Below are 26,378 nucleotides of genomic sequence, written 5' to 3' on the forward strand. Positions count from 1 at the left end.
CAATCCTTGCATCAATAAAAGTTCAATAAGAACTAGGTGAATGAGTGAGTAGGCATGTTGAATCCCAGCCTCAGGTTTTTACTGCCAACATTCAGTCAATTGACTTGAAGAAAAGGAGCATTTTGATGTATCAAAAGTAATCCAGTGTTACAGGGAGGTGAGGCCCACAGACGATGCTAATTGGCCAGGATGAATTGATCTAGGATGAGTCTGAAATGGCACCCTACTCTCTATAGTGTACCACTTTTGACCATGGCACCCTATTCCGTATATAGTGCTCTACTTTTGACCAGAGCCCAGGTAAAAAGTAGTATACTATAGGGAACAGGGGGCCATTTTGGTCGCAAGCTACAGTATGTAGAGGAGAAAGGTGTAATAGGATAGCATGTGTATCTGAGCGATGTTTGGTGTTTGGTTGCTGGGCTGTCTTGGAAAAGCTGAATATTCGGCAATCTGAGAGTGTGTTCCCTGAGCAGTTGGAGAGAATGTCCAAGAGGGAAGGTCTCTGATTGGCTCCAAGTGCAGAGATGCCCAACAGGGAAAGCTTCTGATTGGCAAAATAAAATACAAAAAAGTTACTCTACAGCAGGGTACATATTTCATTTTTTACACAGTTGGGTGCACAATAAGTGTTTAAGTGTATGTTCATATTACTGTGTGCATGTGTGTACATGCAAAAGTGGGGATTTCCAGTGAATTACAAAAGGTATGTGGGAATTAAGGTATATGGTATGTTTGCTATAATTAATGTGTGTGCGTGCACGCTTGTTCACGTCTGTGTGTGTGTGTGTGTGTGTGTGTGTGTGTGTGTGTGTGTGTGTGTGTGTGTGTAAAGGTGTGTGTGTGTGTCTGTGTGTGTGTGTAACTCTGGAGCAGGTTGGTACACCTCTGTTGGGTCCTCAGGTGAGTGGAGCAGGGCAGTATGGGAGAACTGATAAGGGAATTGTGGGCCATTGTGCAGAGGAGAAGGCCCTGCAGTGTGTGTCTGTTGAATAAGAGCCACTTGTGCAATTTTACACAGCACACAATATCACCACAAGGGGATGCACCAATCGAATCAACACGCCATTCTTCACCAGCACTGTTACCTGTGTAAAGAAACCGACAAATAACACCTTTCTACCCCTCCCCTCCCCTATGACCTGCGACATGACACCACACCAATTCAGAACTCATAAAACTCTGACTGTCGTCCTTTTTTTTGTTATGACGGAAATAGTTTGTCACTTTTCAAAACAATCACACAAATTAGATTTTTTTATTTATTTACTCGACAATTAAAATGCTCCAGCTGCTTATGTACAGTCTCATCTGAGTTTAGTTTAGTTTCAAGGGTTCTTGTTATACTTGTTAAAGGTTTCATGCCATGCAACACAGGTGAGAAACAGTCAAAGTTTTAAACGTTTTACACCAGCTGGGTAGAGCAGGCAGTTGAGGACTTACCTTTAGGAAAAAAGGTTATGTCCCAAATGACATCCTTTTGCCCAGTACGTATTCAAACTTTTTCAGTGGGGACACCATTTTTTTCGCCAGAATTTCTGGGGACCCCATTTTTTCCCCAAGAATTTATCACGACCCCACCCCAAATCTAATGACACAACCTTAAAAACTGTAAATTGGGATATCTACATCAACAAATAAACTTCAAATCAATGCACTTTCATATAAATTAAAGAAAACAACAAATGCATTTACTCATTAAAAATGTATTTTTCAAATGATCTTTCTCAAAAATGTTTGCATTTTGTCCCATACAATTACAGTATCTGTATTGTAAAAAAAAGAAATCCAACAAAATGTAATATTTAAAAAAAATCATTTTGGTGTTCCCCTAGTTCCCCTTGAATACGTGCCCTATACAGTGCACTACTTTTGACCAGGACCTGGTTTCCCAAAAGCATCTTAAGGCTAAGTTCATCGTTAGACTATGGTTCTAACGATGAAAGGAGTGTTATGATGCATTTGGGAAATTGGGACCAGAGCTCTATGGGCCCTGGTCAAAAGTAGTGCATTATATTGTGAATAGGTTTCCATTTGGGACACACAAAGGGTTGTTGTTGTCCTGTTCCCTTCTCTTCTCAGTCTTTATTTAGCAACTGTTTAATTGCTCTCTCACTCTCTGGCTTACAAACCCGATGACCTGTAGCAGTACTTGGCTGACCTAGTTCACTCAGCAAGGGTTCTGATTCAACCACTGTTGAAGGTTTACGATCAAGAAAGAGAAGAGAACAGGAGAGAAAAAAAGGGAACAACAGAGAGAAAGAGAGCGAATGATTGCCCAAAGGTGTGAGGGCTTCCAAAAAAAACAACTGTCACTCCTTCTCACGGTGTCACACTGTGGGAAAATAACATAGGGGGGCGGACAGACAGACAGACAGACACTCTCTCAGCCCTCATCACCAGACCAATCCTGGATTCAGAGCAATTACGGTCCATGATTCAGACCAGTCAAGAAGGCTGCGAGGGACTACAAGAGAAAAAGACCCCCCAGACAGACCCCCTCCCCTCCCCGCACCTGCACCCAGCACATCTTCGTTTTAAGACGTTCCTGTTGAGAAATGTTCTGTCCCATCCTGCCCCTGACCTCTACTAACAGGGTAGGTGTTGTTCTCCCCCTTTACCTGTATAGAGTGCATGTCACTCATATCCAACACACCAAGATGGAGGGGGAGCGAGAGAGAGAATAATGGAGGGAGAGAAGAATAAGGGAGAGCATTGAAACCGAGAAAGAGAGAGAGAAAAGTAAATAGAGTGAGATGGAGATTCCCCACCAGTTTTAATCTCCCCACTGACCTCTCTCTCACATTACTCCTGTCTTTTCTTACTAGCTTTTTTTCTGTTCAGCTCTGCCTGGCTGGGGCTGCATGTCGAGCTGTGTGTTGTTGTACAGGCTATAAGCTGCACAGAAGACCACATGCAACCGTTTGACTGGCGGAGGGGAAACAGAGGTAGCTCTGTACTTGGACAGAATGTGTTACTACATTACACAACCTCACATTTTGACCACATTGAATTGAGGGTAATTACACATCATTTTTTCCTCAGATTAGTGATACTAGCATAAACATTTATAGCAATCACAATGACACAAAATCAATTGCTTAAACAGATCAATATCATTGGTTTTGTCATATGCGCCTGTCACAACGTCTACCGAAGTCGGTTCCTCTCCTTGTTCGGGCGGTGTTCGGCGGTCGACATCACCGGTCTTCTAGCCATCGCCAATCCATTTTTAATTTTCCATTTGTTTTGTCTTGTTTTCCCACACACCTGGTTTTCATTCCCTCATTACATGTTGTGTATTTAACACTCTGTTCCCCCATGTCTTTGTGGGAAATTGTTTGTTGTAAGTGCTTGTGCAAATCAAATCAAAATCAAATCAAATTTATTTATATAGCCCTTCGTACATCAGCTGATATCTCAAAGTGTTGTACAGAAACCCAGCCTAAAACCTCAAACAGCAAGCAATGCAGGTGTAGAAGCACGGTGGCTAGGAAAAACTCCCTAGAAAGGCCAAAACCTAGGAAGAAACCTAGAGAGGAACCAGGCTATGTGGGGTGGCCAGTCCTCTTCTGGCTGTGCCGGGTGGAGATTATAACAGAACATGGCCAAGATGTTCAAATGTTCATAAATGACCAGCATGGTCGAATAATAATAAGGCAGAACAGTTGAAACTGGAGCAGCAGCAGTCAGGTGGAAGTTGAAACTGGAGCAGCAGCATGGCCAGGTGGACTGGGGACAGCAAGGAGTCATCAAGTCAGGTAGTCCTGGGGCATGGTCCTAGGGCTCAGGTCAGTTGAAACTGGAACAGCAGCATGGCCAGGTGGACTGGGGACAGCAAGGAGTCATCATGTCAGGTAGTCCTGGGGCATGGTCCTTGTGCACATTGTTGTCTGGTGGGCGACGGGTTATGTACCCATATGTTGTTAATCAGGATGCCGGTGGTTTTGTACATTTACCTGTCTAGGACTGCGGAACCCCTCGCAAAACAGCCAATGAAATTGCAGGGCGCCAAAAACAAATCAACAGAAATCTCATAAATCAAATTTCTCAAACATACAAGTATTAGGCACCATTTTAAAGATACAATTCTCGTTAATCTTGCCACAGTGTCTGATTTCAAAAATGCTTTACAGCGAAAGCTACACAAATGATTATGTTAGGTCACCACCAACTCACAGAAACTAAATTTTTCCAGCTAAAGAGAGGAGTCACAAACAGCACAAATAGAGATAAAATTAATCACTAACCTTTGATGATGTTCATCAGATGACACTCATAGGACTTCATCTTACCCAATTCATGTATGTTTTGTTTGATAAAGTTCATATTTATATACAAAAATCAGAGTTTACATTGGCGCGTACGTTCATATGTTCCAAAAACATCCAGTGATTTTGCATAGCCACATCAATTCAACAGAAATACTCATCATAAATGTAGATGACAATACAAGTTATACACATGGAATTATAAATATACTGTACCTCTCCTTAATACAACCGCTGTGTCAGATTTCAAAAAAACTTTACGGAAAAAGCAAACCATGCAATAATCTGAGACGTCGCTCAGAAAATAAATAAAATTATCCGCCACGTTGGAGTCAACAGAAATCGGAAATCACATTATAAATATTCCCTTACCTTTGATGATCTTCATCAGAATGCACTCCCAGGAATCCTAGTTCCACGATAAATGCTTAACCTCTAGCGTCGAGCAATCCCGTATCCCGTATCCGGGAGCGTAATTATAGCCTCAAGCTCATTACCATAACGCAACGTTAACTATTCATGAAAATCGCAAATGAAATGAAAGAAATATATTCACTCACAAGCTTAGCCTTTTGTTAACAACACTGTCATCTCAGATTTCAAAATATGCTTTTCAACCATAGCTACATAAGCATTTGTGTAAGAGTATTGATAGCTAGCATAGCATTAAGCCTAGCATTCAGCAGGCAACATTTTCACAAAAACATGAAAAGCATTCAAATAAAATCATTTACCTTTGAAGAACTTCGGATGTTTTCAATGAGGAGACCCTCAGTTAGATAGCAAATGTTCATTTTTTTCCAAAAATATTATTTGTGTAGGAGAAATCGCTCTGTTTTGTTCATCACGTTTGGCTAAGAAAAAAATCTGAAAATGCAGTCTCTACAACGCCAAACTTTTTACCAAATTAACTCCATAATATCGACAGAAACATGGCAAACGTTGTTTAGAATCAATCCTCAAGGTGTTTTTCACATATCTATTCAATGATAAATCATTCGTGGCAGCTGTGTTTCTCCTCGAAGCAAACAAAAAATACACGCAGCTGGAGATTACGCAATAATTGCAACGGAGGACACCAAGCGGCCACCTGGTAGATGTAGTCTCTTAAGGTCAATCTTCCAATGATTTGCCTACAAATACGTCACAATGCTGTCGACACCTTGGGGAAACGACAGAAAGTCTAAGCTCATTCGTGACCCATACAAGGAGCCATATAAGGGGACATTGGAACACAGCGCATTCAAAATCTGGGGCACTTCCTGTATGAAATTTCATCTTGGTTTCGCCTGTAGCATTAGTTCTGTGGCACTCACAGACAATATCTTTGCAGTTTTGGAAACGTCAGAGTGTTTTCTTTCCAAAGCTGTCAATTATATGCATAGTCGAGCATCTTTTCGTGACAAAATATCTTGTTTAAAATGGGAACGTTTTTTTATCCATAAAATAAAAGAGTGCCACCAATATCCAAGAAGTTCATTTGTTCGAAGTAGAAGTAGTTACTTTTGTTGGCACGTTTAGTACACATATCCAAACGCTCGTTCAGGTCCATCCGAACATCGGACGAAAGCTTCAAAAAGTTATATTACAGGTCGAAGAAACTTGTCAAACTAAGTATAGAATCAATCTTTAGGGTGTTGTTATCTTAAATCTTCAATGAAGTTCCAAGTGGAGAATTCCTTTGTGTGTAGAGAAACCATGGAACGCAGGTCACTATCATGTGAATTGTGCGTGACCAGCCCTTGGCTCTCTGCCAGACACCTGGCTCATTCAGCTCCCATTCAGCCCCACCACACAGTAGAAGCCTCATTCAAGTTTCTAAAGACGATTGATATCTAGTGGAAGCCCTAGGAAGTGCAACTTCATCCATATCCCACTGTGAATTCAATAGGGGCTGGGTTGCAAATCGACCAACCTCAGATTTCTCACTTCCTGTTTGGATTTCTTCTCAGGTTTTTGCCTGACATATGAGTTGTGCTATACTCACAGACATCATTCAGTTTTAGAAACTTCAGAGTGTTTTATATCCAATACTAATAATAATATGCATATATTAGCAACTGGGATTGAGGAGCAGGCCGTTGACTCTGGGCACCTCTGGGCACCTTTCATCCAAGCTACTCAATACTGCCCCTGCAGCCATAAGAAATTAATGTAACCGTTGTGTCAGATTTTTTTTTAACTTTACGGAAAAAACATAATCTGAGAACGGTGCTCAGAGCCCAAACCAGCCAGAAAAATATCTGCCATGTTGGGTAGTCAACATTATTCATAAATAGCATTAGAAATATTCACTTACCTTTGATAATCTTCATTAGAATGCACTCACAGGAATCGCAGTTCCACAATAAATGCTTATTTTGTTCGATAATGTCCATCATTTATGTCCATTTATGTCCAATAGCTTCTTTTGTTAGGGCGTTTGGTAAACAAATCCAAAAGCGCGATCTGGTCCATTCCGACGAAACGTTCAAAAAGTTATATTACAGGTTGAAGAACCTTCTCAAACTAAGTATAGAATCAATCTTTAGGATGTTTTTATCATAAAAGTTCAATAATGTTCCAAGCGGAGAATTCCATTGTCTGCAGAAAAGCAATGGAATGCAGGTCTCTCTCATGTGAAAGCACATGACTGAGAACGAGGCTGTAGGTAGACCCCTTAGTCAAAGAGCTCTCATCTGGCCCCCCTTCACATGAGCAGCCTGAAACAACCATCATCTAAAGATGGTTGACATCTAGTGGAAACCTTAGGAAGTGCAAAATAACCCATATCCCACTGTGTATTCGATAGGGGTGAGTTCAAAAACTACAAACCTCAGATTTCCCAGCTCCTGTTTGGATTTTTTCTCAGGTTTTTGCCTGCCAAATAAGTTTTGTTAAACTCACAGACATCATTCAAACAGTTTTAGAAACTTCAGAGTGTTTGTATATATTAGCATCTGGGACTGAGTAGGAGGCAGTTCCCTCTGGGCACGCTAAAATCCAAAAGTGAAAATGCTGCCCCCTATCCCAAACAAGTTAAACGGCTCCGGTTATTACCCAGTTCTGCTCTCCTGCGTCTGACATCTCTGCCACCAGTTACGCACCCCTTGAAGATTTCCGCACCGAATCTATGGAGTCAGAAGGAGCAGGTGCCCCTGGTATAGGGGTTGAGGAGCGCATCCAGGAACACACAGTGATGCTCCACAATCTCGGTGCGCCATGGACCGCGTTGTCCAAGCTATGGACCGCTGGGAGAGACGGGGAGTTCCTACGGCACCTCCAACAGCACAACAGGGGCCTCCACTATTCGCTCTCCCTGCACCCGGTTCCAGTGGGATTGGCCTCGACCTCCCCGGGGAGTACAGGACGGCTGCTTGCTGCCAGGGTTTCCTACTTCAGTTGGAATTATACCTGGCAACCATCGACCCGGCTCCTTCAGACTGTGAAAGGGTGTCCGCTCTCGTCTCATGCCTCTCTGGGAAATCCCTGGGGTGGGCCAATGCCGTGTGGGTGGAAGGAGATGCGGTGCTGGACCACTTTGAGGAGTTCACCTGTCATTTCTGGGCAGTCTTCGACCAGGGTAGAGCGGCGGGCGAAGGTCTTTTCCACCTGCGGCAGGGGACGAGGAGTGCACAGAAGTTCGCTTCTGGACTTTCGGACCCTGGCCGCCGGAGTGGGATGGAACGGCATGGCCCTGATCGACCACTACCGTTGCAGTTTGCGTGAGGACGTCCGTCGAGAGTTGGCCTGCAGGGACACCACCATCAACTTCGACCAGCTGTTGGACCTGTCCATTCGGCTGGATAACATGCTGGCTACCCACGGACGTCCAGAGCGGGGTCTGTCGGAGCACCACCGCTCCAATGTCCATGGAGTTGGGAGGTGCTGTGCTCAGGGAGACCGGAGGAGGTTCTGTCTCGTACACCATCTGTGGCCGCAGAGGTCACACTGCCGGTCGGTGCTGGGTTGGTTCCTCCTGGGGTCGAGGCAGCAGGCAGGGCACTCTGGCGTCACCCCAGGTGAGAAGGCACCATTCTCACGCAGAGCCCTCTGTTGCACACTTGTTTTTGTTTGTTACTTTTGTTTGTTACTTTTCCCCGAGTTTCCCCCGCATTTCCAGCATACGGCGCTCAACGATTCAGGCGTGGCTGGGAATTTTATAGACAGATCATTTGCATGTAGTTTAGGGATCCCCATCGTTCCTGTGGCTATGCCCTTCCCAGTTCACGCATTAGACAGTCGACCATTAGGGTCAGGGTTAAGGGAGGCCACCAATCCTCTGGGCATGGTGATGCAGGGGGGTCACACGGAGAGAACCAGTCACTTTCTCATTGACTCTCTTGCGTTTCCCGTGGTGCTAGGCCTACCCTGGTTAGCTTGTCATGACCCCACTATTTCATGGCAACGGAGGGCTCTCACGGGGTGGTCGCGAGAGTGCTCGGGGAGATGATTAGGGGGTCCGTATGCTACTATGGTGGAAAGTCCAGACCAGGTCTCCACCGTGCGCATTCCCCCCGAAAATGCCGATTTGGCTCTCGCCTTCTCCAAAAAGAAGGCGACTCAATTACCACCCCATCGACGGGGTGGTAATTGTGCGATAAATCTCCTGGTATACGCCGCACTTCCCAGGAATCACGTGTATCCCCTGTCACAGGCGGAGACGGTGGCTATTGAAACATATGTCTCTGAATCCCTGCATCCGGTGTACATTCGGTCCTCCACTTCACCTGCCTCCTCGATTTTCTTTTTTGTGAAGAAGAAGGAGGGAGGTCTGCACCCGTGTATTCACTACCGAGGCCTAAATCAGATCATGGTGAGGTACAGTTACCAATTGCCTCTTATCACCACGGCGATTGAGTCAATGCACGGGGTGCGCTTCTTCACCAAACTAGATCTCAGGAGTGCTTACAACCTGTTGCGTATCCGGGAGGGAGACGAGTGGAAGACGGCGTTCAGTACGACCACAGGGCATTATGAGTACCTTGTCATGCTGTACAGGTTTATGAATGCTCCATCAGTCTTCCAAGCCTTTGTAGACAAGATTTTCATGGACCTGCACGGGCAGGCTGTATTGGTGTATATTGATGAATTTCTGATATACTCCGCTGCACGCGCCGAGCATGTGTCCCCGGTGTGCAAGGTGCTTGGTCGACTGTTGGACCTGAACGCCAAGGCTGAGAAATGCCTGTTCTTCCAATAGTCTGTCTCAAATCAAATCAAAATCAAATCAAATCAAATTTTTATTTGTCACATACACATGGTTAGCAGATGTTAATGCGAGTGTAGCGAAATGCTTGTGCTTCTAGTTCCGACAATGCAGTAATAACCAACAAGTAATCTAACTAACAATTCCAAAACTACTGTCTTATACACAGTGTAAGGGGATAAAGAATATGTACATAAGGATATATGAATGAGTGATGGTACAGAGCAGCATAGGCAAGATACAGTAGATGGTATCGAGTACAGTATATACATATGAGATGAGTATGTAAACAAAGTGGCATAGTTAAAGTGGCTAGTGATACATGTATTACATAAGGATGCAGTTGATGATATAGTATATACAGTACAGTATATACGTATGCATATGAGATGAATAATGTAGGGTAAGTAACATTATATAAGGTAGGATTGTTTAAAGTGGCTAGTGATATATTACATCATTTCCCATCAATCCCATTATTAAAGTGGCTGGAGTTGAGTCAGTGTCAGTGTCAGTGTGTTGGCAGCAGCCACTCAATGTTAGTGGTGGCTGTTTAACAGTCTGATGGCCTTGAGATAGAAGCTGTTTTTCAGTCTCTCGGTCCCAGCTTTGATGCACCTGTACTGACCTCGCCTTCTGGATGATAGCGGGGTGAACAGGCAGTGGCTCGGGTGGTTTGATGTCCTTGATGATCTTTATGGCCTTCCTGTAACATCGGGTGGTGTAGGTGTCCTGGAGGGCAGGTAGTTTGCCCCCGGTGATGCGTTGTGCAGACCTCACTACCCTCTGGAGAGCCTTACGGTTGAGGGCGGAGCAGTTGCCGTACCAGGCGGTGATACAACCCGCCAGGATGCTCTCGATTGTGCATCTGTAGAAGTTTGTGAGTGCTTTTGGTGACAAGCCGAATTTCTTCAGCCTCCTGAGGTTGAAGAGGCGCTACTGCGCCTTCTTCACGATGCTGTCTGTGTGAGTGGACCAATTCAGTTTGTCTGTGATGTGTATGCCTAGGAACTTAAAACTTGCTACCCTCTCCACTACTGTTCCATCGATGTGGATAGGGGGGTGTTCCCTCTGCTGTTTCCTGAAGTCCACAATCATCTCCTTAGTTTTGTTGACGTTGAGTGTGAGGTTATTTTCCTGACACCACACTCCGAGGGCCCTCACCTCCTTACTGTAGGCCGTCTCGTCGTTGTTGGTAATCAAGCCTACCACTGTTGTGTCGTCCGCAAACTTGATGATTGAGTTGGAGGCGTGCGTGGCCACGCAGTCGTGGGTGAACAGGGAGTACAGGAGAGGGCTCAGAACGCACCCTTGTGGGGCCCCAGTGTTGAGGATCAGCGGGGAGGAGATGTTGTTGCCTACCCTCACCACCTGGGGGCGGCCCGTCAGGAAGTCCAGTACCCAGTTGCACAGGGCGGGGTCGAGACCCAGGGTCTCGAGCTTGATGACGAGCTTGGAGGGTACTATGGTGTTGAATGCCGAGCTGTAGTCGATGAACAGCATTCTCACATAGGTATTCCTCTTGTCCAGATGGGTTAGGGCAGTGTGCAGTGTGGTTGAGATTGCATCGTCTGTGGACCTATTTGGGCGGTAAGCAAATTGGAGTGGGTCTAGGGTGTCAGGTAGGGTGGAGGTGATATGATCCTTGACTAGTCTCTCAAAGCACTTCATGATGACGGAAGTGAGTGCTACGGGCGGTAGTCGTTTAGCTCAGTTACCTTAGCTTTCTTGGGAACAGGAACAATGGTGGCCCTCTTGAAGCATGTGGGAACAGCAGACTGGTATAGGGATTGATTGAATATGTCCGTAAACACACCGGCCAGCTGGTCTGCGCATGCTCTGAGGGCGCGGCTGGGGATGCCGTCTGGGCCTGCAGCCTTGCGAGGGTTAACACGTTTAAATGTCTTACTCACCTCGGCTGCAGTGAAGGAGAGACCGCATGTTTTCGTTGCAGGCCGTGTCAGTGGCACTGTATTGTCCTCAAAGCGGGCAAAAAGTTATTTAGTCTGCCTGGGAGCAAGACATCCTGGTCCGTGACTGGGCTGGATTTCTTCCTGTAGTCCGTGATTGACTGTAGACCCTGCCACATGCCTCTTGTGTCTGAGCCGTTGAATTGAGATTCTACTTTGTCTCTGTACTGACGCTTAGCTTGTTTGATAGCCTTGCGGAGGGAATAGCTGCACTGTTTGTATTCGGTCATGTTACCAGACACCTTGCCCTGATTAAAAGCAGTGGTTCGCGCTTTCAGTTTCACGCGAATGCTGCCATCAATCCACGGTTTCTGGTTAGGGAATGTTTTAATCGTTGCTATGGGAACGACATCTTCAACGCACATTCTAATGAACTCGCACACCGAATCAGCGTATTCGTCAATATTGTTATCTGACGCAATACGAAACATATCCCAGTCCACGTGATGGAAGCAGTCTTGGAGTGTGGAGTCAGCTTGGTTGGACCAGCGTTGGACAGACCTCAGCGTGGGAGCCTCTTGTTTTAGTTTCTATCTGTAGGCAGGGATCAACAAAATGGAGTCGTGGTCAGCTTTTCCGAAAGGGGGGCGGGGCAGGGCCTTATATGCGTCGCGGAAGTTAGAGTAACAATGATCCAAGGTCTTTCCACCCCTGGTTGCGCAATCGATATGCTGATAAAATTTAGGGAGTCTTGTTTTCAGATTAGCCTTGTTAAAATCCCCAGCTACAATGAATGCAGCCTCCGGATAAATGGTTTCCAGTTTGCAGAGGGTTAAATAGGGGGGATATATACGGCTGTGATTATTATCGAAGAGAATTCTCTTTGTAGATAATGCGGTCTACATTTGATTGTGAGGGATTCTAAATCAGGTGGACAGAAGGATTTGAGTTCCTGTATGTTTCTTTCATCACACCATGTCACGTTAGCCATAAGGCATACGCCCCCGCCCCTCTTCTTACCAGAAAGATGTTTGTTTCTGTCGACGCGATGCGTGGAGAAACCCGCTGGCTGCACCGCCTCGGATAGCGTCTCTCCAGTGAGCCATGTTTCCGTGAAGCAAAGAACGTTACAGTCTCCCTCTGGAATGCTACCCTTGCTCGGATTTCATCAACCTTGTTGTCAAGAGACTGGACATTGGCAAGAAGAATGCTAGGGAGTGGTGCACGGTGTGCCCGTCTCCGGAGTCTGACCAGAAGACAGCCTCGTTTCCCTCTTTTTCGGGGTCGTTTTTTTGGGTCGCTGCATGGAATCCACTCCGTTGTCCTGTTTGTAAGGCAGAACACAGGATCCGCGTCGCGAAAAACATATTCCTGGTCGTACTGATGGTGAGTTGACGCTGATCTTATATTCAGTAGTTCTGGGGTACTAATGAAACCTAAGAAACCTGGGGTACACGTAAAAAAACAAAAAAAAACAAAAAACTGCATAGTTTCCTAGGAACGCGAAGCGAGGCGGCCATCTCTGTCGGCGCCGGAAGTGACCAGGAAGTCTCCTTCCTAGGGTACCGCATTTCCACCTCAGGGGTGGAGATGGAGAGTGACCGCATCTCAGCCGTGCGTAATTGGCCGACTCCTACACGGTAAAGGAGGTGCAGCGGTTTCTAGGGTTTGCCAAATAGTAGCGGAGGTTTATCCGGGGTTTTGGTCAGGTCGTGGCTCCCATTACCTCACTGCTGAAGGGGGGACCGGTACGTTTGCAGTGGTCGGCTGAGGCGGACAGGGCTTTTGGTCACCTGAGGGCTCTGTTTACCTCGGCACCCATGCTGGCCCATCCGGATCCCTCTTTGGCATTCATAGTTGAGTTGGATGTGTCTGAGGCTGGGATAGGAGCCATGCTCTCTCAGCGCTCGGGTATGCCACCGAAGCTCCGCCCCTGTACCTTCTTCTCGAGGACACGATACTGGTCATTGTGGACCGTTTTCCTAAGTCCTGCCGTCTCCTCCCTTCTGTCCGGTCTCCCTACGGCACTACGGACTGCGGAGGCCTTGTTTACACACGTCTTCCGGCGCTACGGGGTGCCTGAGGACATAGTGTCTGATCGGTGTCCCCAGTTCACTTCGAGGGTCTGGAGGGCGTTCATGGAACATCTGGGGATCTCGATCAGCCTTACCTCTGGTTTTCACCCCGAGAGTAACGGGCAGGTGGAGAGAGTTAACCAGGATGTGAGTATGTTTCTGAGGTCTTATTGCCAGGACCGGCCGGGGGAGTGGGCAGCGTTCGTGCCCTGGGCAGAGACGGCCCAGAACTCGCTATGCCACTCCTCCACTAACCTCTCCCCCTTCCAGTGCGTACTGGGGTATCAGCCGGTTCTAGCTCCTTGGCGTCAGAGTCAGACCGAGGCTCCTGCGGTGAACAACTTGTTCCGGCGCACGAAGGAAACATGGGTCACCGCCCATGTTCACCTTCAGCGCGCCGTGCTGCGCCGTGCTGCGCCAATAAGCCGGTGCGAACACCGGGGGACCGGGTCTGGCTCTGGTCCCGAAACCTGCCCCTCCGCCTGCTGCCAGAAGCTGGGTCCGTGGTATGTGGGGCCATTTAAAGTTCTGAGGAGACTGAACGAGGTGAGTTACAGGTTACAGCTTCCCCCGATTCCCGTATTAAACCCTTGTTCCATGTGTCTCTCCTCAGGCCGGTGGTGGCTGGCCCACTCCAGGAGTCTAAGGTGCGGGAGGTACCTCTGCCCCCTCTGGACATCGAGGGGGCCCCGGCATACTCCGTTCGCTCTATACTGGATTCGAGGCGTCGGGCGAGGGGCCTTCTGTACCTCATGGACTGGGAGGGGTATGGTACGGAGGAGAGATGCTGGGTTCCAGTGGAGGACGTGTTGGACCCTTCAATGCTGCGGGAGTTCCACCGTCTCTGTCCAGATTGCCCTGCACATCGCCCTCCGGGTCATCCCAAGTTATGACCCAGTTCTGCACTCTGACATCTGACATCTCTGCCACCAGTTACGTACCCCTTACAGCGCCAGCGGTTTTAGGACTTAGAATTCTACTTAGAATTTCAAACTCAAATGGCAGGGAAAATACAGGGTACTCTCTGCATAAAAGTTGCTGGCCTCACACCAATGCATGGATTTGATAGGCAAACTATCACTCAAATAAAAGCCAACCCGTGTCACTGTTGATATCCTATGGCGGGTTGTGATTAGTTTAATTTAAAAAACAAAACAACTGATTTGTTTCCTTCCGCGTTTCGGCAGCCTTTCAAAACTTCCATCTGTCATTCTAGAATTTAAATGACCATCTTCAGCAAATCCTCTTCTAACCATTGATATACAAATTATTCTCAGATTCACTGAATAGTGTTAGCTTAAAGAGTGCATACAAAACAAACGCTTGCCCCTGTTCCACTGACTACAAATTGAGATCGATATGAGTGATTAACAAAATAGTGTTGCATTTACCTTTCAGCGCTGGCAACCCACTTGAAACTAAATGCAACAATCCAAAATGTAGCTGGCTGTCTTCTACAGGTTATCCTTTAGCCTTTTACGGCTGCTGTCCCTGTACAGGGACCAAATCAGCGGAAATTTCAGAGCGCCAACTAATAGTACTCGATACAACTCGAACTTTCATTAAAACACACATGCAGGGTACTCAATTAAAGCTACACTCGTTGTGAATCTAGCCAACATTTTTCGATTAAATCCGTCCATGTATACCCAAAATGTCCATTTATGAAGCCCGTCTGATCCAGGAAAAAGCACCTTTCTAAAAACGCAACAGCGTTTTTTTAAATTAAAAAAGTTGTCTATAAACTTTGACAAAACACTTCAAACTACCTTTGTAAACCAACTTTAGGTATTAATAAACGTTAATAATCGATCACATTTATCACGGGGCGATCTGTATTCGATAGCAGCAAGTCTTGAAATCATTGTCCATATTCTCCCTTTCATAACTTCCTTCGGTGGACCCCAAGACAGGAAGTGCCTATTCGTCATCCCACCAAGGATTAACTTCAACCCAATTGCCAGTACTGGCGACATCGTGTGGAAGCTTTACTTTAGTGCTGTTTTAAAACAGTTACGAAGTTGAATGCCTGTGATAGGAGAAAAGTGAGGATGGATCATTCACCTTTGGCCTCATGGTGAAATCCCTGAGCGGTTTCCTTCCTCTCCGGCAACTGACTTAGGAAGGACGCCTGTATCTTTGTAGTGACTGGGGGTACTGATACACCATCCGAAGCTTATTTAATTACTTCACCATGCTGAAAGAGATATTCAGTGTCTGCTTTTTATTTGTTTACCCATCTACCAATTGGTGCCATTATTTGTGAGGCATTGGAAAACCTCCCTGGTCTTTATGTTTGAAACTGTGATTGAACTTCACTACTCGACTGAGGGAACTTACAGATAATTGTATGTATTGGGTAGATATATTGGGTAATCACAAAAAAATCACATTAACCACTACTATTGCACACAGAGAGAGTTCATGCAACTTCTTATGTGACCGTGCAACAATACCTCAGAGAGATGCGCTGTATGTCTCTATTATGGAACAGGGGTGAAAGAGATGGAGGAGGGGTTAGAGAACAGAAGTGTAGAGGATGGAGAGAGTGCGTAGTTGGCTAACTACAACGCAATAAAGTAAAAAGAAAAGGAATGCTAAAGCGGTAGCACAGTATAGGGATTATAATGGTTTTGACTTATTGACTCATACTTTCAAACATCTTGGCCGGGTCCTAGCCATCCTACACACCACAGGAAAGTACACAATTGTGGACGCCCAGAACAAAGCTATATTTTCTTTTTCTTTTTTGAAAGCTCAGGATTTAGAGCACAGAGAGAGAGAGAAAGTTCACGACACGCTTCCGAACTCTGTGGAAAGATTGACTGATGCCTGCCCTTCAGTAAAAGCCTGGCATAAGTTTGATTTCTGTGCATGAAAGTGTTTCTGGTGTGGTGGGATAGGGAGGGAGGGAGTGGTGGAGAGGAGAAAGAGGATACTGTAAAGGAGAGTGGGAAGAGGAGAGTTAAGGTGTTATAAACCAGGGCCCTACACAAAGGGGCCCACTGTGCTGGGGAGGAGAGATTATGTCCTAACCTCTACAATTCTTTGCTGAAGTTGTATTCAGACAAGAGTGCAAAATATAAAAGGTGGAGGGAGATATCATGAAGGTTGAACACCGATACCGATATCAAAGGAAAATGGAGAACCATTTGGGACCGTTATGTTCGCAATCTGAAAAAGGTGAATGAGACGAGGAGTGGGGCTGCTGCCGCCGGTGTGTGTGTCGCACCTATTGTCCGACAACTGGGTTGGCTTCGTGTTTATGTGAAACATCATCAGACAGACACCAACATGCTAGATACAGTATATACTCTGGCAAACAGCTGAGTCCTTTTGTACGGTGTGTCTGTCTGTGATCTTATGTTTCACAGACCTGGATGGGAGAAATTGTGAGAAATGTGATGTTATGATAATGATTAGCAGGGCGAGTTCAAACATCTGAAAACAGACTGTGTGTGTGTGTGTGTGTGTGTGTGTGTTTGTGTGTGTTATATTGAGATACATTTTAACTCAAAGGAGCCCATGGAGATATTTTAAGATTACTTGCAATGTATTGTAAAGTATTCCTCATCTGCTTGTTGGAGGGGGATAGCATTGTGGACAGCCCTGCGACAGAGCTGACACTCGAGGGCCCATCAACAGCTGATTTCAAGACAACTGGGAACTTGGAAAAAACTGAGGTCAAATCATGACGTCAGTCATCTTCAGGTCGGAGCTCTAGAAGATACCCGAGCTTCCTACTTGGAATTCCGAGTTGGATAACCTTTCAAAAATATTTTTCCCAGTCAGAGGTTGTTTTCCCCCCCGAATTCCAAGTTGTTTTCCGAGTTCCTAGTTGTTTTTAACGCCGCATGTGTCCACTCCATCCGCTTTTGAGTGAGATAGACCCTTCTGTCTACCCAAGAACTGCTGATGTGTGCTAAATACATTTATACAGATATTGGTTAACATGTTTTCTTTAACCTTTTTCTTTATTTTTTATTCACACATTAGGGTGGTGGGTAATGTATTGGGGGATGTTAAGGTAACGGGGTAGTTTACTGTTTTTGCTTTTGTGGTACACCTTCAATCACACCTTTGAGAGCACAGCCTTCTTTGCACCTTTTGTTTGGCATTGCACAATGGTCTTCTTATTGGCACGCTGTGTTTTACATTGCATTGTTTTCCTCTTGTGACATGTCCGTCTCATCGTCACCTGGGAAGAACAAAAATTTATATTTAGCAAAAGGTCTGCAAATGTCTTTGTCTAGTAATTTAAGCTTGTGGCAGAAAATATTACTTTTCTGAATCAGTCACTCAGTAAACTTGTACAGCTTGGAGCCATGTAGAGGAGGTTAATTTCTTGTGGGTCTAGCCTTAAAAACTACAGCTAGACAGCCCTTCTCAACTATGTACCTTAGCAGGAAAGTCCTCATTGAAATGTTGAAAGGCCACTACAAATAGAATAAGGTTCTACATGGGCATTTAGATTAGGTACATTTTATTTAACATTTATTTAACTACGCAAGTCAGTTAAGAACAAATTCATATTTTACAATGACGTCCTACCCCAGTCAAACTGTTGGGCCAGCAACCAAAAGGTTGCCAGATTGAATCCCCGAGCTGACAAGGTAAAAATCTGTCGTTCTGCCCCTGAACAAGGAGGCTGTTCCCCGGTAGGCTGTCAATGTAAATAAGAATTTGTTCTTAACTGACTTGCCTAGTTAAATAAAGGTATAAAAAACAATAATTGTGCGCTGCCCTATGTCTTGTTTATCTAGCCAAACTAAAACAACACAAGGATGAAATGACTGTCTTTATTGTGATTTGTAAAGCAGTTAAATGGTAAAAAAGCTAAACTTAAACGGCATAGAACATGACATATAAACAGTCACATACACTATATGGCCAAAAGTATGTGGTCACCCCTTCAAATGAGTGGATACGGCTATTTCAGCCGCACCCATTGCTGACAGGTGTATAAAATCGAGCACACAGCCATGTAAACTTGACTGGCCTACACAGAGCACTGATCTCAACCCCATCAAACACCTTCGTGATGAATTGGAATGCCGACTGCGAGCCAGGCCTAATCGCCCAACATCAGTGCCTGTTCTCACTGATGCTCTTGTGGCTGAATGGAAGCAAGTCCTCGCAGCAATGTTCCAACACCTTGTGGAAAGCCTTCCCGGAAGAGTGGAGGCTGTTACAGATGCAAAGGAGGGACCAACTCCATATTAATGCCCATGATTTTGGAATGTGATGTTCGATGAGCAGGTGTCAACCACACAAGTTGTGCACTCATTCTCCGAGAGTCGGTTTTTGTTTGTTTGGGAGATGTATGTATGTTTGGGAGATGCATGTATGTATGTATCGATGTTGACGATTCCACTTGTTCGCAAAGAAGCAGGTGTGATTAGACCTTATCCAGATCAAGCGTTATGAGATTTGTTCAATGCTGGGAGCAATATTATTTTCTTTAATGTGTACAAAATGTATATTATTATTATTTCAAATTAGAAACAATTATAGAGGTTCGGACCTCGGTATCCTCATACAGCTGAAGTCGGAAGTTTACATACACCTTAGCCAAATACATTTAAACTCAGTTTTTTCACATTTCCTGACATTTAATTCAAATAAAAATCTCTTGTTTTAGGTCAGTTAAGATCACCGCTTAATGTTAATTAAGAATGTGAAATGTGAGATTAATAGTAGAGAGAATAATTTATTTCAGATTTAGTTTCTTTCATCACATTCCCAGTGGGCCAGAAGTTTACATACACTCAATTACAATTTGGTAGCATTGCCTTTGAATTGTTTAATCCAACTGTCGTCTCAAGTGGATTAAACAAATTATGCTTTACAGCGAAAGCAATCCAACCGTTTGTGTAAGTTTATCGATAGCCTAGCATAGCATTATGTACACTTAGCATCAGGAAGCTTGGTCACAGAAATCAGAAAAGCAAATCAAATGAACCATTTACCTTTGAAGATCTTCAGATGTTTTCACTCACGAGACTCTCAGTTACACAATAAATGTTCCTTTTGTTCCATAAAGATTATTTTTATACCCAAAATAGCTCTGTTTGTTTGTCGCGTTATGTTCAGAAATCCGGTCACGACAACGCAGACGGAAATTCCAAATAGTCTCCATAATGTCCACAGAAACATGTCAAACGTTTTTTAAAATCATTCCTCAGGTTGTTTTTAAAATATATATCCGATAATATATCAACCGAGTGTGTAGGTTTTTCAATAACACCGGGTGGAACAATGGCCGCTTTACTCTGTAGTGCAAAACTCACTCCGAGAGCCCTCACCGATTCACTTACGCAATGTGATCTTTCACGCAAATTTTTCAAAAGAAAGGCCTGAAGCTATGTCTAAAGACTGTTGACACCTTAGGGAAGCCATAGAAAAAGACACCTGGTTGATATCCATTTAAATGGAGGATAGGCATGCATAGGAACAGAAGGGTTTCAAAATAAGAGGCATCCTGATTGGATTTTCCTCAGGTTTTCGCCTGCAATATCAGTTCGGTTATACTCACAGACAATATTTTTACAGTTTTGGAAACTTTAGAGTGTTTTCTATCCTAATCTGACAATTATATGCATATTCTAGTTTCTAGGGCCGAGAAATAGGCAGTTTCAAATGGGTACGTTTTTTAGCCAAAATCAAAAATACTGCCCCCTACACGCAAAAGGTTAACATGGGTCAAACGTTTCGGGTAGCCTTGCACAAGAATCCCACAATAAGTTAGGTCCATTTTGTCCCATTCCTCCTGACAGAGCTGGTGTAACTGAGTCAGGTTTGTAGGCCTCCTTGCTCGCACACGCTTTTTAAGTTCCGCCCACAAATCTTCTACAGGATTGAGGTCAGGGCTTTGTGATGGCCACTCCAATACCTTGACTTTGTTGTCCTTAAACCATTTTGCCAAAACTTGGAAGTATGCTTGGGGTCATTGTCCATTTGGAAGAACCATTTGAGACCAAGCTTTGACTTCCTGACTGATGTCTTGAAATGTTGCTTCACTATATCCAGATAATTTTCCATCCTCAAAACGCTATCAATATTGTGAAGTGCACCAGTCCCTCCTGCAGCAAAGCACCCCCACATGATGATGCTGCCACCCCCGTGTTTCACGGTTGGGTTGGTGTTCTTTGGCTTGCAAGCTTCCCCCTTTTTCCTCCAAACATAACGATGGTCATTTTGGCCAAAAAGTTATATTTTTGTTTCATCAGACCAGAGGATATTTCTCCAAAAGTACGATATTTGTCCCCATGTGCAGTTGCAAACTGTAGTCTGGCTTTTTTATGGCGGTTTTGGAGTAGTGGCTTCTTCCTTGCTGAGCGACCTTTCAGGTTATGTCGATATAGGTCTCGTTTTACTGTGCATATCGTTACTTTTGTACCCGTTTCTTCCAGCATATTCACAAGGTACTTTGCTGTTGTTCTGGGATTGATTTTCACTTTTCGCACCAAAGTACATTCATCTCTAGGAGACAGAACTCGTTTCCTTCCTGAGCGGTATGAGGCTGCGTGGTCCCATGGTGTTCATACTTGCTTACTATTGTTTGTACAGATGAATGTGGTACCTTCAGGAGTTTGGAAATTGCTCCCAAGGATGAACCAGACTTGTGGAGGTCTACAAAACATTTTCTGAGGTCTTGGCTGATTTATTTTGATTTTATCATGATGTCAAGCAAAGAGGCACTGAGTTTGAAGGTAGGCCTTGAAATACATCCACAGGTACACCTCCAATTGACTCAAATTATGTCAATTAGCCTATCAGAAGCTTCTAAAGCCATGTCATCATTTTCTGGAATTTTCCAAGCTGTTTAACATATCTGGCGCAGGCTTCCGCTAGCGACCCACCTCGACAACATCCGGTGAAATTGCAGAGCGCCAAATTCAAAATACAGAAATAGTCATAATAAACATTCATAAAAAATACAAGTGTTATACATCAGCTTAAAGATTAACTTCTTGATAAATCCAGCCACTTTGTCAGATTTTAAAAAGGCTTAATGGCGAAAGCATACCATGCCATTATCTGAGGACAGCACCTCGCTTACTAAAGCATACAAACATTTTACAACCAAGTAAAGGAATTACAAAAGTCAGTTATAGCGATAAAATGAATCACTTACCTTTGAAGATCTTCATATGATTGCAGTCACAAGAGTCCCTGCGACACAATAAATGTTTGTTTTCTTTGATAAATTCCCTCTTTATATCCCAAAAACTCTGTTTTGTTGGCGCGTTTTGCTCAGTAATCCACTGGCTCAAAGGCGGTCAAAACATGCAGAGGAATACGTCCTAATAGTACCGGTAAAGTTCATTGAAACTTGTCAAAAGATGTTTATAATTAATCCTCGGGTTGTGAATTGTCTAAATAATTGATAATATTTAGACCGGACAATAGCGTATTCAATAGAAAGGAAAAACAACGAAGGGCTCGGACACACACGCAAACCAGCTCTGCATTCTCCCTCAGTCCACTGACAAAAAGGTCTCATTCTTCTTCATTTTTCAGATAACAAGCCTGAAACAATGTCTAAAGACTCTAGTGGAAGCCATAGGAACTGCATTCTGGGTCCTAAACTATTAGATACTCTAGAAGCATTCAATTGAAAAGTACCCATATCAAAAAAATCCAGCTTTCTGGATGGATTTTCCTCAGGTTTTCGCCTGCCATAACAGTTCTGTTACACTCACATCTACCAATTTTATGCATATCCTAGCTGCTGGGCCTCAGTAACAGGGAGTTTACTTTGGGCACGCTTCTCATCCAGATTTTGAAATACTTCCCCCAAGCCATAAGAAGTTTTAAAGGCACAGTCAACTTCGTTTATGTAAACGTCTGACCCACTGAAATTGTGGTACAGTGAATTATAAGTGAAATATTCTGTCTGTAAACAATTGTTGGAAAAATGACAAACTATAGTTAGTTAACAAGAAATTTGTGGAGTGGTTGAAAAACGAGTTTTAATGACTCCAACCTGAGTGTATGTAAACTTCCGATTTCAACTGTACTGTATGTGGTTAATGGTGTGTGTATATAGATTGTGTACAGGCTTGTCTTCCATATGAATCTTCTCTTTGTCAGACTGGGTTCAAGTGACTTCTGTTTGTTTTTTTTCTGTATTTATTTGTCTGTTTTTGGTATGTATGTATGTATGTATGTATGTATGTATGTATGTATGTATGTATGTATGTATGTATGTATGTGTGTATGTATATATGTATGTATGTATGTATGTATGCAGTGTGTATGTATGTATGTATGTATGTACAGTGGGGCAAAAAAGTATTTAGTCAGCCACCAATTGTGCAAGTTCTCCCACTTAAAAAGATGAGAGAGGCCTGTAATTATCATCATAGGTACACTTCAACTATGACAGAAAAAATGAGAAAAAAAATCCAGAAAATCACATTGTAGGATTTTTCATGAATTTATTTGCAAATTATGGTGGAAAATAAGTATTTGGTCAATAACAAAAGTTTATCTCAATACTTTGTTATATACCCTTTGTTGGCAATGTCAGAGGTCAAACGTTTTCTGTAAGTCTTCACAAGGTTTTCACACACTATTGCTGGTATTTTGGCCCATTCCTCCATGCAGATCTCCTCTAGAGCAGTGATGTTTTGGGGCTGTTGCTGTGCAACACGGACTTTCAATTCCCTCCAAAGATTTTCTATGGGGTTGAGATCTGGAGACTGGCTAGGCCACTCCAGGACCTTGAAATGCTTCTTACAAAGCCACTCATTTGTTGCCCGGGCGGTGTGTTTGGGATCATTGTCATGCTGAAAGACCCAGCCACGTTTCATCTTCAATGCCCTTGCTGATGGAAGGAGGTTTTCACTCAAAATCTCACGATACATGGCCCCATGCATTCTTTTCTTTACACGGATCAGTTGTCCTGGTCCCTTTGCAGAAAAACAGCCCCAAAGCATGATGTTTCCACCCCCATGCCTCACAGTAGGTATGGTGTTCTTGGCATGCAACTCAGCATTCTTTGTCCCCCAAACATGACGAGTTGAGTTTTTACCAAAAAGTTATATTTTGGTTTCATCTGACCATATGACATTCTCCCAATCTTCTTCTGGATCATCCAAATGCTCTCTAGCAAACTTCAGACGGGCCTGGACATGTACTAGCTTAAGTAGGGGGACATGTCTGGCACTGCAGGATTTGAGTCCCTGGCGGCGTAGTGTGTTACTGATGGTAGGCTTTGTTACTTTGGTCCCAGCTCTCTGCAGGTCATTCACTAGGTCCCCCCGTGTGGTTCTGGGATTTTTGATCACCGTTCTTGTGATCATTTCGACCCCACGGGGTGAGATATTGCATGGAGCCCCAGATCGAGGGAGATTATCAGTGGTCTTGTATGTCTTCCATTTCCTAACAATTGATCCCACAGTTGATTTCTTCAAACCAAGCTGCTTACCTATTGCAGATTCAGTCTTCCCAGCCTGGTGCAGGTCTACAATTTTGTTTCTGGTGTCCTTTGACAGCTCTTTGGTCTTGGCCATAGTGGAGTTTGGAGTGTGACTGTTTGAGGTTGTGGACAGGTGTCTTTTATACTGATAACAAGTTCAAACAGGTGCCATTTATACAGGTAACGAGTGGAGGACAGAGGAGCCTCTTAAAGAAGAAGTTACAGGTCTGTGAGAGCCAGAAATCTTGCTTGTTTGTAGGTGATCAAATACTTATTTTCCACCATAATTTGCAAATAAATTCATTAAAAATCCTACAATGTGATTTTCTGGATTTTTTTCCCCTCATTTTGTCTGTCATAGTTGAAGTGTACCTATGATGAAAATTACAGGCCTCTCTCATCTTTTTAAGTCGGAGAACTTGCACAATCGGTGGCTGACTAAATACTTTTTTGCCCCACTGTATGTATGTATGTATGTGTGTATGTATGTATGTATGTATGTATGTATGTATGTATGTATGTATGTATGTATGTATGTATGTATGTATGTATATATATGTATGTATGTATGTATGTTGTATGTATGTGTGTGTGTGTGTGTGTGTGTGTGTGTGTGTGTGTGTGTGTGTATGTGTATATATGAAGTGTGTTTGTATGTCAATTATTGTACTGCTCTAGTGATGTAATTATTGTTTGGATAACCTTATTGACTGTTATGTATTGATGTATTTTTTTTTCACTCTTTATGTGATGCACAATTCAGAGAACTCCGGAAGAAGAATGATCATTTAATTACCATAGTGAATTATTGTAATGTTTATTAATGTGTCAATTAATCCCATAAGGGATGGGTTGCCAATAGGCGATTTGACACAAAAAATAAAATTTAATTCATTCATTCATTCATTGAGCTGACAGGAATTTCCATGCACAGGCAGAACAGAGAAGCGACGTCTGGTAGGATGAGGGGTGGTGGGGGGTGTGTATTTGTCAATAACAGCTGGTGTGCAATGTCTAATATTAAAGAAGTCTCAAGGTATTGCCTGCCTGAGGTAGAGTACCTTATGATAAGCCAAAGACCACACTATTTACCAAGAGAGTTCTCATCTATAGTATTCATGGCCATCTTTTTACCACCACAGACCGATGCTGGCACTAAGACCACACTCAACCTACTCTATAGGGCCATAAGCAAACAAGAAGATGCTCATTCAGAGACGGTGCTCCTAGAAGCCGGGGACTTTAATGCAGGCAAACTTAAATCAGTTTTACCAAATTTTCCAGCATGTGCAACCACATGAAAAAGATCTTTAAACCACCTTTACTCCACACACAAAGATGCCTACAAAGCTCTTCCCAGCCCTCCATTTGGCAAATCTGACCATAATTCTATGCCCCTGATTCCGAGTTATAAGCCAAATATAAAGCAGAAAGTACCAGTGACTCACTCAATACGGAAGTGGTCAGATGACTTGGATGCTACGCTAAAGGACTGTTTTGCTAGCACAGCCTGGAAATGTTCCCGGGATTCATCCAATGGCATTGAGGAGTATACCATCTCAGTCATCGGCTTCATCAAAAAATTGCATTGACGACGACGTCCCCACAGTGACCATATGTACATTCAGAATTCCAACCAGAAGCCATGGATTACAGGCAACATCCGCATCGAGCTAAAGGCTAGAGCTGCCACTTTCAAGGAGTGGGACACTAATCCGGATGCTTATCAGAAATCCTGCTATGCCCTCAAACGAACCATCAAACAAGCAAAGCATCAACACAGGATTAAGATTGATTCCTACTACATCGGCTCTGATGCTCGTCGGATGTAGCAGGGCTTGAAAACTATTACGGACTACAAAGGAAAACCCAGACGCAAGCTGCCCAGTGATGTGAGCCAACCTGACGAGCTAAATGCCTTTTATGCTTGCTTCGAAGCTAGCAACACTGAAGCATGCACAAGAGCACCAGCTGTTCTGGATGACTGTGTGATAACACTCTACGTAGCCGATGTGGGCAAGACCTTTAACAGGTCAACATTCACAAATCTTCGGGGCCAGACGGATTACCAGGACGTGTACTCAAAGAATGCGCAGACCAACTGTCAAGTGTCTTCACTGACATTTTCAACCTCTCCCTGACTGAGTCTGTAATACCTACATGTTTCAAGCAGACTGCCATAGTCCCTGTGCCCAAGGAAGTGAAGGTAACCTGCCTAAATTATTATTGCCCCGTATCATTCACGTCGGTAGCCATGAAGTGCTTTGAAAGGTTGGTCATGGCTAAACATCAACAGCAATGCTACACACATATGAATAGAAGGTTCCACCCATCACACAACATTGACTTGAATGGGAAAGGCCTTTCCATTTTATTTGGCTACACTATCCTCAAAACAGGTAATACATGAGAGCCCTCTCTTCACTTGCAGTGGTACAGGCAGGGGTAGTGGGAGTCATCCCAGTACCATTTTCACACCATTGGCGTCATTAGGCCTGGGCTTCCAGG

This window comes from Oncorhynchus tshawytscha, linkage group LG06 (assembly GCF_018296145.1).
Source record: "Oncorhynchus tshawytscha isolate Ot180627B linkage group LG06, Otsh_v2.0, whole genome shotgun sequence".
Classification (NCBI taxonomy): Eukaryota; Metazoa; Chordata; class Actinopteri; order Salmoniformes; family Salmonidae; genus Oncorhynchus; species Oncorhynchus tshawytscha.